The 15,281-nt window shown below is 50.9% G+C and overlaps 1 protein-coding gene across 4 annotated transcripts in view; it reads left to right on the plus strand.

Annotated features, from left to right (window-relative positions):
• The window catches only part of NTRK3 (neurotrophic receptor tyrosine kinase 3), a 212,273-nt gene that overhangs the window by 18,520 nt on the left and 178,472 nt on the right, over window positions 1-15,281 (plus strand). The gene's annotated exons all lie outside the window — the stretch shown is intronic.

The following is a 15,281-nucleotide window of genomic DNA, read 5'->3' on the forward strand; positions in this document are numbered from 1 at the left end:
AACGGCTGGAGCCCTGTAACACCGGGCTTGGAGGAGCTGTGGGAAGGGGTCTGGGAAGTTCATGCCTGCAGCAGCATCCCTCTCCAGCATGGTACTGTGGAAGGGTGGGCACTTCTTGGAGCGTGTGGGTGCAGAGCCATGTGTGTGGGTGGAATATGTGCCCGTCCCTCCTGCCTGGGATAGGGTGCAGACTCCTCTGGGCTGTACTGGGCCAGTCCTGCCAGGTTGATCTCAGCTTGTGGATCTTCACAGGCTTCTAGACCCGTGTGCCCGTTGGGTCTGAGACTCCCTCCTTGTGCAAGGTGTAGAAAAGATTCACTTATTCAATTTGCTATCTCTCTAGTGCCACATAAGCTGTATTGATAAATTAATCTTATATTGTTGTGACTAAACAGCCCTGCAATTTTTTACACTGTGCAGTCTAATCTGTCTTGACAGCTGTATCATTAGTTTATATTTGTTGTAATCTTATTCACTGTGTTGGCTGTGGGGAGTTTTTATCTGAGGTGCTGTGCTGCTGTGCAGGCACTGGGCACAGCTGGTGGCTTTCTGCTGGGCACCTCGGGGTGCTGTGGGGTGCAGGCAGGATGTACCCAGCCAGCTATCTGGGTGTCTTCTCCAGGAGCCAGCCCCAAAATGCTGCTTCTGGTAGTAGCAGCATCCACTGAGTAGCAGCAGCCTGTGGGCTGACCCAGCCTTGCCAAAGCATCCCTGCCCCTGCCCTGCCCCTGAGGGTGTTATGGGGATCCCTGGATTGGGGTAAAGATGTTGACAAGGTGGATGTTTAGAGATTTGCATCTTAAGGCATCCTGAAAAGGTTTGCTACACTCTGAGCTGTGTTCTAGGTTTGTGCTTTAGTTTTCTGTGGTTTCTGATAACGCCAGCAACAGAGCAGGGGCTGCCTTTTGGCCATGGGGGGGATGAAGGGACCGTGGGCTGCACAGTGTGCTACCCAGGCCTTTGGGGGTGTTGTGTGAAGGATGGTGATGTGTGCTGGCTGGTGTAGTGTCTTGAGATGGAGGTGGCTGTGTTTGTGTCCTGAGTGGCTGGCAGCACCCCTGGTTCAAGCCTTCGTCTGCTATCCCTGATCTGAGCTGGGTCTAAGGATGGGAATGGTTGGATTTTGTGATCTTAAAGGTCTTTTCCAACCTTGTGATTCTGTAATTCAGGCATCTCTGTTGCTTTTGCAGAGACCCTCTGCTTTGTAGGCAGCCTTTCACACAGTTTTTTCCCCAGAAACAGCTCCCCAAAACTGTGGAGCAAAACGTTGTGGGCTGTGCAGTGAGATTTCCTCCAGCGGGGAGCAAAAGAGACTGTGTGTTCCCTGGGTATGGGATTTGGGGTCTTACTTTGTGCTTTAGGTTTTGAACTTCTTAAATCTGTATGGGAAAGAACAGTCATGGGAGCACAGGCTCCTGTTTGCAGCATCTCTGACCAAGTCTGGATGGCTCAGTAACAGCTCAAGCCTGTCCTCTTTCAAGTGCATCCTAAATGCTTTCCCAAAAGAGTTGGGGCTGTTCAGCCTGGAGAAAGCTCCAGGGAGGCCATGCCTTCACCTGTAAGGACTAGCAGGGACTGGCAGTGCTCTGTGCTGAGATCCACCCTGGCAATAGTAAAATGTCAGCCCAACAGATGTGTCATAGTGTCTCATGGTGTCATGGTGGTGCTGCTCACATGCTTCCCCTTCTGCTGGCAGGGTTGAGGGCAGAGGGTGGGATGTGCTGTGTGACAGCTCCAGAGGCTTTGTGTAGGGCTGGTGGGGGAAGGTGGCAAAACTTGGTGAGATCTGCATGGTGACATCAACATTGAATGTAGGAAAAACCCCACCCTAGGAGACAAATGGTTGGAAAAACATCTGTAGCCTGCTCATTGTCGAGTGTGCAGTGATGCTGTGAAAGCAGTTTCAAGTATGGTAGCCCATGATGAGTGCTGGCAGGGGTTTGGTGGTGTGACTGTCCAGCACACAGCTCAGGAGCTAATTGCTGTGGCACCAGAATGCATCAGGCTTAAACTGCCATGTGATCTCAGGCTGGGCATGGCTGGGGACAGCCCTGGGTAGTGTCAGAGACCTGTCTTTGCATCCCACAGCTGGGAGAGCCTCCTGCTGTCACTGCTAGGAGAGCTGCTGTTTGTCATGGGCTGCAGCTGGTCGCTGAGTTATGGACACCAGCAGCTTGAATACAGCTGCTGAGGGTGGCTGGAGACAGGAGGTGGCGTGTGTGCCCTGGTTGGGCGCTGTGCTGTTCTGGGGGTGTCAGGTGCTCTTTCCCAGATGGGTAGGGTGATGGAGGCAGGAACTCCTAGCACTTACCCTAAATCCAGGGTTAGTGACAGATGTGCTACCTCTGCCAGCTTGGCAGGGTCACCTCCGTGTGTGCTGAAAGCTGCTGGCCTGCTGTCCGCTCCCATGCAGAAGATGCATTTCCCACTCAGCAGGTCTTGGTGCCTGCAGACCTTGCTCCGGGCTCTAGTGGTAAAGGAAGATCTTTTGCCTACAAAGGTCCTGCCAGCATCTCCAGCAAGGAATCAGCTCACAGCAGAAGAACATCTGACTGGGCTGTGGCTCTTAGCTGGGAGTGACTCAGTGGGTGAAGAGGGTCTGCTGGGGCATGTAGTGTTGCCCAACACACTGGTCTTTGCCACATGGGAAAGAGTCTGCTCCCCCACCTTCTTCACAGCACTTGATGACTGCAGTTTGCACCCTACATTCTTATTAGCTTTGTCAGAGGTGGGAGTGCGGAGAGGGGAGCAGAAGCCTCCCTGGAGGGGTGCATCGAGCTGGTGGCAGGGCTAGTGACCAAGCTCAGCTTTGCTCCTGATACTCCAGCTCATGGCAAGGGTATCACTGGGGGAGACCATGGCTTTTTGCTGTCTGTAGCCCTCCTGTCCCTTAGCCAGCATGAGAGTGTCTCTCTTTTCATTTTCCTGGTTTATCCCTGTGGGAGTTGCAGGTGCTTGCCCTCGACTCCCAGATGGGCCTTGCTCACCTGTCAGTGCCAAGTGCTGCTTTACACACAGGGAATACCCTGTGCAGCTAGGGATAACCTCCAGTGCTGCCCGTTCCTAGGCACTGGTGTCAACTGGGAGCTACAGGGAGTTTTGGCTGGTATTGCTACGCTCCACCCATACTGATGAGATTATTTCCATAGCAACTACAGGCTCTTTCAAAGGGGAAATAGGGGAAAGATATGAGAAACCAAAAAACAACCCAGCTGAAAAATGTCACGGGCAGAAGGTGTTGGTCGTGGGGGGGGGCTCCAGGGGATCATGTATTGCCTCTCAACCCAGGAGAGGTTCTCTGTCTAGGTGCATTTGTGTGGGGCCTCATGGCCAGACAGCCTACAGGACAACCTGATGGTCTCCTCACCTAAAAGAGGGGCAGTGGAGCTGGTGCTTGCATCGTGCTGCTAAAAGGGCTGGGATGCTGTTGTGGGGCAGCTGGGCTGGGGACAGGGCAGGAGCATGCAGGGCTGTGCTGCATGGAGGCAGTGTGTGCTGCAGCCCTCGGGAGCTGTGGGAGAAGCTGCAGCTGCCGATGCACAAGGTGATTTCCCAAGCTGGTGGTGTTGCTGTGCTCGTTGCTAGATAGGTGATTCCAAGTGGTGCCAGGGGCTGTGTCAGCTCAGGTGGGACTTGGTGATGCCTTTCTCCTGCCCTTGCTTCCCTGCAAGGTCCAGATCCCTGGGGAGGGAGCTGCAGCTTCTGCCCTTGAGCATCCCAGCACTGCTTTGGCTCAGAGCTCTGTCCTCCCCTCTAGCCTCATCCCTCTTCCTTCTCCTCTGCCTCCTGCCCTTGCTGGGAGCCAGGAAAACAGCTAGAAGGGCTGTAAATGATACTTCTGGGGCAGAAAGCTTTGGGAATGCGATGATGGGCACAGGCCTGGTGCAGGGAACTTGTGTGTGCTGTCCCAGAGGCTGAATCTGAGGCTTGGCATTGCAGTATAAGATGTTGGAGAGTGGCTTGACTCTGTGCTGTTGGGGGGTATCTCTAGTTTGATGGTTTGCCAGTGGGGCTTTGGGCAGGTCTGCTGGATGCCTTGTGAGCCCAAAGGTGTTTTGGGGGTTGGTGGGCATCTTACAAGCTCAGTACAAGGCTGGTGTGGGGAGGCTGAGGGTGAGGGCATATTGATGGGTAGATGCCAACTGTGTAGGTTGGTGACACGTGGTCCTGGCACTCCTGCTGCAGAGAAGGAGGGAGCGTGAAGGCAGATTTTCTACGTCCCATTGCAATATCCACAGAGGGAGAAGGAGCTGGCGTGCAGGAACTGTCCCCTGCCAGCTGCTGTCCCCAGTAAGCCCCAGCCTGGCATGCCTCTCCAGGTCCTGAGCCCCAGCTGCTGCAGGCTGCGAACGAGCCAACCTGCTTCTCGGAGGGCTGCCCAGGGCTGGCTGCAGACAATGTCTGTATTCTTTGTACAGAATGAACTTCCCTTCTCTGATAACCCTCTCGGCTTGTGTAACTTGCTCTGAGGTTGGGCTGGTGCTGGGCTCATCCTGGCTCTCCAGCTGCTCAGGAGCAGAAACGAAGTTTGAGTGATTCTTTGTGGGGAAAAAGAACCCCAAAACAACCCAACAAAACACCACCACTAATCTCCTTGGAATGACTTTATCAGGTGATCTGCTTTCTAACTTTGAAATTGCTCTGAACCTAAGCAACACCAAGAAGACATGTCCTGTTAAATACATCTTCAGCCCAAGTTGTGATAGTGAAGGCACCCTTGGGAGATGCAGGTGGCGTCCTCGCTTGCTGCCTCTCCACAACTGCAACTGAGCAGGACCACTGGATCCCTCAAACCCTCCTGTAAGATTTTATACTTGTCAACGTGACACCAGCCTCTTGGCAATGCTTCAGAAATAGGAGGCTTGTTTTCAGGAGCACCAATCTATCAGGCTCATCATGTCTATACCTGTGTCTTGTAGGAGGGGATCTGGCCTTGGAGTGTGGAGAGGGGCATGTGTGGGCTGCCTTGGCTGGATGTCATCACTTCTCACTGCTGTGCAAATGCCCAAACCTCAGTGATGAAGAACATCTTCAAAGGGTGCAAGAAGAGCCTGCTAGTGAAGGGTGGGGATGCTGTCACTGCGTTAATGAGCTGCCACGTGTTGGCCGAGCTGCAGTAACTCAGGTTGTGTGCTCCTGCCTTGCTCCTGGTGTAAAGCAAAACGCGTTTGCTCAGCAGCAGCTTTTTTGCAAGGGTTTCACCCCACTCTTGGCCCTGGTGAAGGAGGTGCCCATGGGGAGTGAAGGGCAGGGGCTCGTTTGGGCAGCTGGTTGTGGAGTGCTGGCATGGCCTGGCTGTGAGTGCTGCTCTCTCACTGAGCTGCTGGGTGAGCAGAGGCTTTTCCATAATTCAGTTACGCCTTTCTCTAGAGGAATGGCAGGCTGAGCTGTGATATGAGATAGAAACCATCCCTAGATTTGCTGTTTGTGTAGCTGGATCAGCTCAAACAAAACAGCCTGGTTAGCAGCGTCTCTGGCTGTCAGTGTCTTCTCCTGTAGCGTTTTTGCAAGGTGCTTTTTTTCATGTTTATGTGAACAAAGTAGAGCTTTGGGAGAGGAGCTTTTAAAGTGTCTGTTCCCTCCCTGCTCGCCTTTCTTCCCTTCCCTGCCTCCTCCTGCCTGTGTCATGTTTATAGGCATGCTGGTTAGCTCTTCCTTTTTGGAGCAAGCTGACTTCCCACGAGATACCTGCTATATCCTGGGAAACCTAGACCTCTGACTCGCCATGTCTTGATGCAGGCATCCCCCCGTTCTGCATCCCTCCTGACTGATGCATCTGCTCTTACACCTCTGCAATAAGAGCAAACCAATGTGTAGGAAAAGCTGAGTGGGAGGGGAGGAAGGAGGGCTTTTTCCTGGCTTGGGGGAAGGCAACTGAGCCCTTGTCATGCTCAGTTGTGATGGAGGAGCCCTTCCACTGCTGCTATGCTACAGAGGGTGCACAGAGCTGACCAGGCCTTATTTGCAATGCAGATACAAGCCTGGGGGAGTAGTGGTAGTTGGCTTAAAATAAACTCTGTGGAGAGCTTGCCCTGTCCTTTAGCTTTTGGAGGAGCAACAGGTGGGCTAGGCAGGCAGATCTGAGGTGCGGAGAAGGTAACGGGGACCCCAGCAAGTCTCCTTGGAAGTTGGAGCTGCTCAGCCTGTGACTGTCCTGAGCGGAGCGGCTGGGAGCCTGGCCTGCGGCCAGCCCAGCTGGGCATTGCTGCCCGCTTGTTCGAGCCTCACAAACATCTGAGGAGCCAAAATGCTGGTGGATCAAAGTTCAGGCTCCTTGGGAGCCATTTGGGAAAACAAATGCTTCGTGGGAGCGGGATATGAATCCAAGAAAGATTGGCTCTCCCCTCCCTTTGCTTGGGCAGCGGCTTTCCCGGTGTTCAGAGTGTGTGGGAAAGCTGGAAATGGGATGAGCTGTGTTGTGGGAGTGGTGGAGCTGTGGAGGAGGGTAAAGTGGGGTGGGGGACTGAGGGAGGCTGCTGAACTTGGCTGCTAAATAGCTATAACCATGTGGAAGCAGAGGGACCCTTTGGCACCTGCAGCTCCGAGCTCTGGTTTCCATCTTGCTTTTGGGATCCAGGCATGGGAGCAGTGGGAAGGATCTGCCTGCTAACGTGCAGTTACTTTGGGAGCTGGGATGAAGCTGGTGTGGATGTAAAAATTTGACTCCCATGGAGTGTGTGGCTTTAGAAAGCGTGCTTGTGGGTTTGTGTGGGTGGGTGGCAGCAGGCAGGGCCAGGAGAGGCGGCAGGTCTGGATTAGGGACTGCAGCCCCCTCCTGCCATGGTGCTTGTGCATCCTCAGCTCTCACGTCTGCTCTCGCTCCTGCCTCCTCATTCCCAGTGCTCTATATCACAGTAACAGCCAGTTTGTGGGAGACTTTATTTTCTCCTTTTCCTCCTCCATCTATTTTCCTGTCTTCAAGCACAGCGTGAAGTGCAATGGATGCATGTGGCTGGCAGAGCTCCTTTTGGGTCCTAGCTGAGCTAATACGGTCTATCAGGGCATCACCTTGCCCACAGCCAAAGGCCTGTGCCTTTTTGAGGATTCCTTTCCACCACGTGCTCTTTGGCACCTCTCTGTACCCCAAACAAATCCTGCCAAGATGACCCCTACTGATCCCACACCTTTAGTGCATCTCATTGTCTTGTGAATGTGTGTAGGCACTGTGTTCTCTGGGAGAGAATGGCAGCTGCCTTTGGAGCAGAGCTTGGCAGCTCCGTCTGCCCGTATGGATTGATATTTATATATGTTTTAATTTCTGAAAAGCTCCAGACCTGCTGAGAGATGGGAGTGTGAGGGGATCTGACCTCCAGTTTGAAGTTGCAGGGAGGGTTTAATAAAGGCAGAATGTGATTACTGAAGCCGATTTTGACCGGGGTGCAGCTTCCTCTATAAAATGCCGTTTGATCTTTAAAGACCACAAAACGCTGCATGCTGTTGGCTCTCACAGCGTATGAAATCCTATTGATAAAAGCATCCTTTCCTTTGGCATGGCAGGTGCCTGGGGAGCTGCTTGAAAATGGGAGCTGGTCTCCAGCACCCTGTAAAGCAAAAGGTGCTGCCTCACCTTGTGGTGCTCAGTGCAAAACTCCCAGGGGAATTAGGTTGGTGTGTGTGTGTGTGTGTGTGTGGGGGGGGGTTGATTCTCCCCTTGGATTGCCCTTTTGTCCTCACCAGCTGCATGGCTGCTGTGAAGATGAGGTGTGATTAGACATGTGCAGGTTGATGTTAGCAATCCTGAGCAGGATCCTTTGCTCCGTGTACCCCAGGTCTATGTCTAGTTGTAGGAAGCAGCTCTCTGGGCACAGGGGACTGGCTCTGCTGGCTGCCCTGCCTGTGAGTAATGGAACAAATGCTCTTTTAGGGAAGTATCGTCATTTTTGAGTCTGCTGCTCAAGAGAAAAGGGGAGCAAGCTATGACTGATGTTGCAGGCGGGGGCTGAGCTCTTGATCTTACTGACTCGTCACCCCAAGGCAGTTGCATTCATGTATTTGTGTCCATGTCTGCAGGACCAAACTGCTCATCCCATTGTGTGCTCTTTGACTTCTGGTTAGTGGCAAAGACTGTGCAGGGGTCAGACAGTGATTGGCAGTACATAAGAAAGAGGTGGGGAGAGAGCCTGCAGCAGCTGGGAGGTGCCAAGGAGGTGGGCAGGGAACTGGAGCTGAGCCAGGAACCCAGCTTGCATATAGAGGGGTTCAAGGGCCCTGTACCATGTTGTGTCTGTCCATCCATCCCTCCCTCCCTGTCTCCTGTGCAGGAGATGCTGCAGTCCCTGGGATTTTCTTCCTGATGCTTTTGCACTGTTGCTTTTCTCTGATAAATGAAGCTTTTTCAGCAGTCAGGTGATTTTTGGACACATCAGCTCTTACTCAGGACCCCAGGGCTGGTTTCCCCTGGCAATAGCTGAGTAATAGTGATGGGAAATTAAGGAGGGTATTTGTTGTGATGGCAGTTGCACTGCTGCCCACAGCACTTCTTCAGCTCTGCCATCCCACATGCACTTATTTCTCCTGTTCTGAAAGCAAGTGGCTGGGCATAACTCTTCCTGCACTGAAAAGCCTTGGATGTAGTGTGCTATAACAGGAAGATACTGCTTCCCATGTGCTGCAGCAGTCTGTCCGTGCTGGGACCAGGCAGTCCCCTGTCCCGTAGTAATACTGACACATTGTCCTTGGAAGGAATGCTCTCTGCTCCATAAGTCACCAGCTTCTGGTGTGGGATGTGGTGGCTGCCTTGGGGCTGTGCTGGAGGTTTGCAGAGATCTTTCAAGCAAAACAGGTGAATGCACAAACATGGAGGCAGGGCACACTGTGCCTGAGAATGCTTTTGTCCTCAAGGACATGAGACTAAGGGGTGAGGTCCTGCTCATCTTGGCACTCCTGTCTGATTTTTTTTAAATGTAGGTACTTTCCTTCTCTCCTTTAGGTAAAGCTCATGTGTATCCTTATGGGTGTCAGGAAGCATCGCTTAATTGCAGTGCCTGGAAAAAGCATGTACTTCAGCAGACCTTAAAGTTGTTTCTCAGGGTCTCTTCCACAGTAGGGTGGGGTGTTTTTTATGTTGGTTCTGTTAGGTAGTGCAGCTGCAGCAGCTCTTCTGTGCCTAATGGTTGCTTCAAGCCAGCCTGTGGCCAGGCAGATGCTGTTGGGGTGAGTGTGAAGCTTGTCTGGGCTGATCTGAAAGATGTCCTGCAAGGGTGTCCAGGCATCTTCTGAATGGCTGGTGCTCTCCGAGTTGATTGTGGTGCGTGGGGGAAGACTGTTCAGACGCCACACTGTGATGATGGGTATGTGGCTGTAGCATTCTCACGCTCTCCCCAGCCAGACAAGGTTTGGGGCTTTTTCCTTTGCCCAGCCTTTCTGGAGGGGGTGGCTTGGATTGTGGCCAGGCTGATGGCATGGGGGACAGGGTACATCCCCCTCATGTCCTCCATGGCACCCACGTACCCCTACGTGGCTTCAGCAAGAGAAGTGGATCTGTTAGTGCAGAGGAAACTGTGTTGCAGTGGTGGTTTTATGATCGCTACCTTGATGAATTGCCATTATACTATAGGGGTGGGTTCATAATTATTTCTGCAAAGCTGGATTTGTTTATTCCCCCCCACCCTTTTCCCACTGATCTCAAGTTATTCTTAACAATGCAAGCTGCCTGCCATTGGGTGACTTTTCTGTGTGCTTTTGGGAAGGGGAAGCCCATGCTTTAAATGGGGAAAATATTGCCCTCATAAGTCTTTATTCAGCTGCACTTGCCTTTAATGCTCAGCTCCCAATTCACTTTTATAACTTCCATATCGAGGAAATCAAGTCCTTCATGCCTCTGCTTATTAAATGTATGTGATAAGTGCCTTATAATACTGTGAAAGATGGCTGATGCCTTTATGGCTTCGTCAGCCCTTCGTGGGGTGTGAGGGATGGACAAAAGGAGCTGCCAGTCCTTATCGAGGTGGTACTTAGCCCCGGGGTGTGTGTGGGACCTACCCCAGTGCTGTGGGCTTCCTGGCATCCAAGGCATCTCATCAACACCTGCAGCACCTCTGCTTGCAGGAGACAGGTCTTACTGGTCAAGGGGTTTAAAGAGACATCTTTCCCCTCTTTCTTCCCTGCAATCCAACGCTGGCGTGCCAGGAGGTTTGTTTATAATGCTAAACATACCAGGTAATTGAAAGCTAATGCTCCTGTCTGGATGGCGAGGTGTAATATGCCTGGGTGACGAATCAATTTCCCTGTTGCCCTACAAGAGAGAGGAGTCAAATGCTCTGCTTGGCTTTCATATATGTATGTATTATAATGTAATGTATTGTAATAAATAACTGTGTGTGTGTGTCAAGGTGCTGTCTGCTTGCCGGTGTGCAATTTATTCGCTGCCCAGCATCCAAACACAAGCGGTGGCACTTGCATGGCATGGCCCTAACAGAGATGTGTCATCTGCTCTGGCAGTGAATGGAGCTGATGGCATCCTGATGAAAAGTCACTCTCCTCCAGTCTGGGCTAGATATAGATTTGGGTAGCGTGTGTGTACACATGCTATATAATACTTGGCGCTTATCGAGTGCCTTTTTTAGCTATTGACCGCAGCGCTTGAAAAGCTGAGAGAGATTAGATAAATATTATCCTTGTTGTATGAGGAGGGTGAAGGAAGGCCAGGCACATTAAGTAGCCTCAAGCTAATCACTTGGTAAATTGGCATAAGAGGCTGTTTTTCACCTCTGCTGTGCATGTGTGGGACGAAATGAGCCTGGTTGTGTATAGATCCCAGTGGATGTTCTTATCTCCCCTTCCAGCCCAGGGCCAGTGCAGCAAGGAGCATGTGGAGCTCTGCAGGCTTGCTGTGTGGCCTCAGGAAGGTGACACCAGCCTGGGTTGTCAAACAGCTTCTCACATGGTGTCCTTTCGGGTAACTAATGGGAACTGTTCCCCTTGGTATAGTGGCCACTGATCACCTTCCAGCGAGTGTGGCAAGCTCCTGGCACTTCTGGAGACCACCCAAATCCTGTGACTCAGTGACCACAGGGTCAACAAAATTGCTGGGGTCCCTCTGCATCTGTGTGACGCAGGGACAAGGACACCCATCTCCTGGCTTCGTGCAGTGCTTTGGGATCTGGGGGTGAGATGTGATGCCTGTGAGCTGTAGAGCTGGCAAACACAGCTTCACGAGTTCACTGTGAACTGGGACACAGAACCCACTCTCTGGATTGACCGTCAGTCTGACTTCAGTGGCCTACAAGGCTTTTAACAAGTTTTGAGGGCATGGCTGTAGGTGCATTGAGGCTGAGATAAAATGTAGCTTAAAGTTAGCTTTCCTCTGAAAACAGATGACTTCATAATGAGAAGTTAATATGATGCTTGTGTTAAACCGCTTAGGATCTTTCAGGAGAAGACACAGTATAACCCAGCTGTTGTATGTGAAGAGAAAGGGTAAAGAAGTGGTGGTGGGAAGTGTTGAAAGAGGAGGTAATTGCTGAAGTTCCTTGGAGGTGAGGATGGCTCCTGCTTTGTTGAGGACACTGGCACAAAAGGCAGGAACATGCTCACGGGCTTTGCTGCTGGCACGGTGCTGGGGCTGTGGGAGCACAGAGTAGGATGAGGATGGACGAGGGGAAGAGCTGCAGCAGCAAAACCAAGAGAGACTCTATGACGTAAAGAGGGATGAATGCGAATGTGGGCGTAACAGGGGCTTTTGCTGCCAGCTAGGAAATCATGCCGGTTGGAAACAACCTGGTGAATAGGAATGCCTGGAGCAATGCTCAGTTATGGGGTGAAAACAAGCCACCATGCTGATGGGGCTGTGAGAAAGACCGATGTGATCTGTGGTGGTTTCCAGTGTACCTGGGGAGTTGTTCATGCTGCTGCACAAGTGAGACCTGGGGACTGTTCCCTTTGTTAGTCACCCTTGTTCACAAAAAGGGACTCAGGATGATGAAGAAAATAGCCATTTTCTATTAGTGTCTATCACAGTGGTCCTTCTTGCCTAGGTCACGAAGCGTGAACGTCAGTTGTGCCGTGCCTGAAACCAGCAGCCAAATAACCTCGCCAGCAGGATTCTGCCTGAGCGATGCATCTGCATCACTTCTGGGACTTGAGTTACTATCTCTTCAGGGCACTTGAGACAATTTGCCTTGCACTTCACTGCTCGGTACAGACGTGCTGCTGTAGAAGAGCTGCCCTCGAGTAACTTACGATCGCTGGGTGGGTCTGGTGCTCGCTTGCAAAGCAGGGAAGAGGAAATGCTGGGAAAGGAAAGGAGCTGTTTAAGCAGAGACAGCGTTGACACAGGAGAAAATGGATGTAAAATACTTGTGAGTGAGAACTGAGAAGAGCAGGAGAGTTGTAGCGTGGCATTTCAGTATGAGTTGGGAGGACAAAGCTCTAGGTACTCCTAAGGTGGACTGAGTGGTCTGTAAAAAGGATGGTGTAAAGGCAGCTCTGCACTGCAAGACCGGGACCGGCAAGACCCTGCAAACAGACACGAAGTGTGAGAGAGGTGAAACAACCCTTCTCTCTCCCCACCAACCCCCCTAAAAAAACCCCAAGCATGAGCAATCTTATCTGTGTCAGCGCTGTGTCTCACATGGCCTTGGTTAGAAGTTGGAAATGAGTCCAGGTGGATGTGTACATGGTGAGCACTTCAGGGTTTGTGAAGTGTGGCTTGGTCTTGAAGCTATTGTGTCTTGCAGAAGAGCAACTTACCTTTAGTAATAACTGAGGAACGTCACAGGAATATGTACTTAGAGATGTTTGTGGGGAGAAGGGAGTAACCACTGACTGTAATTCATACCTCAATGCCTGACTGCTGAGTCTGGGGCTGAGCTGGGAGTTGTCACACCTGTATTTGGCATGAAGCTGCCACCCATGTTCCTGCCAGGTTAATGAACTGAGGCAGAGGAGAAGGGAAGGTCTCAGTCTTTGACAAAATTGGCAGAATGTAAGATTCCTAAGGCAAGTAAAACCCTGGAAGAGGGAAAACTAGTTGAGATACTAAAGGACATAAAGAGGAACTTAAGTTTTAAAGGTGGAGTTTCTTTGCTTGGTTGGTTTGCTTTCCTGTGCAGCCACTGCCAATTTTGCAATCACAGCTTGACTCCTTGGGCTTTCAGAGAAAGATGCATTTCTGTTGCTGGGTTTTTGTTATGTTTTGTTGGTTGTTTGGGTTTTTTTTTTTTTTTAAAGTGGATTCAGGCAGGCTCAGCCAGTGCAAAGTTTTATGTTATTCTTTCCAAAGCAATAGAGAAAAGAAAATGGTTTTTCTGGTTTATCTTTGGGGTGCCTGTGAACCAAGACTGATTTGCCACTTCTAGGATCAAGGGTGCAACTCCTGCTAAGTTGACAAATTGGAGGAAAAAGGCAAAAAGCCATTTCTGTGAGTCCCTGAGAAGGGAAGTGTCTGTGTAGCTTAAAGGACTCAAAGTCCCTTGCTGACCTGTGCACCTAATTCAAGATGATGCTGTTTCCCTGTATTGCAGTCTACATAAAGCAGCTGCTGGGCTGGGGGATTATATGTATGTATATGTAAGTGTGTGGATGCATTTATTTCCACTGTTGCTTCTCTTGTCTCTCCCTTTATGGGTGTTGGTATGTTATTTGACATAGACACGCAAAGCTTATTGGCTCAGGAAGCTCATGGGCTTCGTTTGGGAGGCTGGGACACACATTGTGGAGTTGTATTTGCAGTCTAGTGTAATGTCACTTCTGGAGGGGGGAAGGGAAGATCCCCATACCCCAGTGCTGTCATCAGAAAATCCTGACACTGCATGTCACTGGGAACAAGCTCAGGTCTTTTTCTGCCTCTTCTTGAATGCTGCCCACATGGCTTTGAGTGTCAGGTCAAAAATAGCCTTGACTTTTTTTTTTAGCAAACTCAATCAATAAAACAAGAGCCAATCTGGCCAATGCCTCCTTCCCAGCTGTGGTTGCTCCATAGCTCTTGGCTTGGGGCTGCTCCATCCCTCCCCGAAGGTCATTGCTCAGATGCTGTAGCTCCAGCATGCCCTGGTGGTAAACCCACACAATTCCATTCCTGCTCTTTCCCATGTCCTTTCTTTCTCTTAGAGGACCCTCTTATTTGGGTTATGGGTGGGAAATGTCTTGAACTCAGGTTTCTAGCCTTGCTCAGTCCTGCAATCTTGTGTCCCAGGACCTGAACTTGCAGTGTTACCTTGTCTCAGAAGAGTTTGTGAGCAGTTGGATCCCTTGACTGACGCCTCCTAGTCTGTGTTTTTATTCTGCAAGTGTTTGCAGGGAATACGAAATGGCTGTAATAATGTCCTGTTTCTCATTCTGTCTGGGACACAGGCAATCCAAGCCGATGAGCAGGTCATTGAGGATGAACCATAACTTACGCTGTCATGCAGCAGCCGGTTGGGAGCTTATGCTGCTGTGTCCTTACGCTAACCCCTTGGGGTGTGCAGACAATTATGGAACATGTGGAAAGCAGAGGTGACTTTTGTGAGTCTCTGCTTTTTTTGGACCTGTATAGTAAAAGCAGAGAAATATGTTTAGGTTTAGTCCAGGCTTTGCATGTTCCTTTCTTGATCTGGGTGGTGTTTGGGATATGGCTCTCATAGGTCCACATACTTCTGTCGTGCTAATTCATCCATTCTTGTGCAAGCACAAGGCATAGTGAGTGCTGGAGGACGAACATATGGCCCCTGTGACTGCTCTGGAAGTGGTCAAAGGTCTTCTGCTTACCCTCTGGACCATCACATGGGGTTCTGCAACTTTCTTGCCTAGAAGTGACGGTTCTTAGTGTTGGCTTATCACCCCAACCTTGCATCACTTGGAAACGTTCCCACTCTCCAGGACTGATCCCAAAGCCAACCATTGCATCAGGGCTGATGTGAGCAGGGGTGCGTGTGTTTAATAAACTCTGAGGTTGGGCTTTTACATAATGTCCAAGGGGACCAGACAAATGTTTTTCCCACTCAGCTCACTTTGAGAGAAGACCACCTTCAGCAGCTCCCCAGCATTTACCTTCTTGAAAATGTGCTTTCTGGTGGAAGGGTGTCTAAGTTCAGTCTAGGAGAGAAGCTGAATAGGCCAAGGACTGCCTGGGGTGGTGAGGACCCAGCTCCTCCCCCACATGCAGCATTGCTGCTTGTTACCAAAGGCCCTTGGCCGCAGCCAGCCACGCTGCTGCCATCATCACTCCTGTGCTGCTGATAACAGGGGACCCTGTTCTCTGGGGCTGTCGATCTGTCACCTTCTCCCAGCTCTAATATTTACTGAGTAACGATCCTGTGGTGACAGATCTATTTCTGTTTTTGTTCTCTATAACATACCTG

The sequence above is a fragment of the Gallinula chloropus genome, assembly GCF_964237585.1.
Source record: "Gallinula chloropus genome assembly, chromosome: 9".
NCBI classification, from domain to species: domain Eukaryota; kingdom Metazoa; phylum Chordata; class Aves; order Gruiformes; family Rallidae; genus Gallinula; species Gallinula chloropus.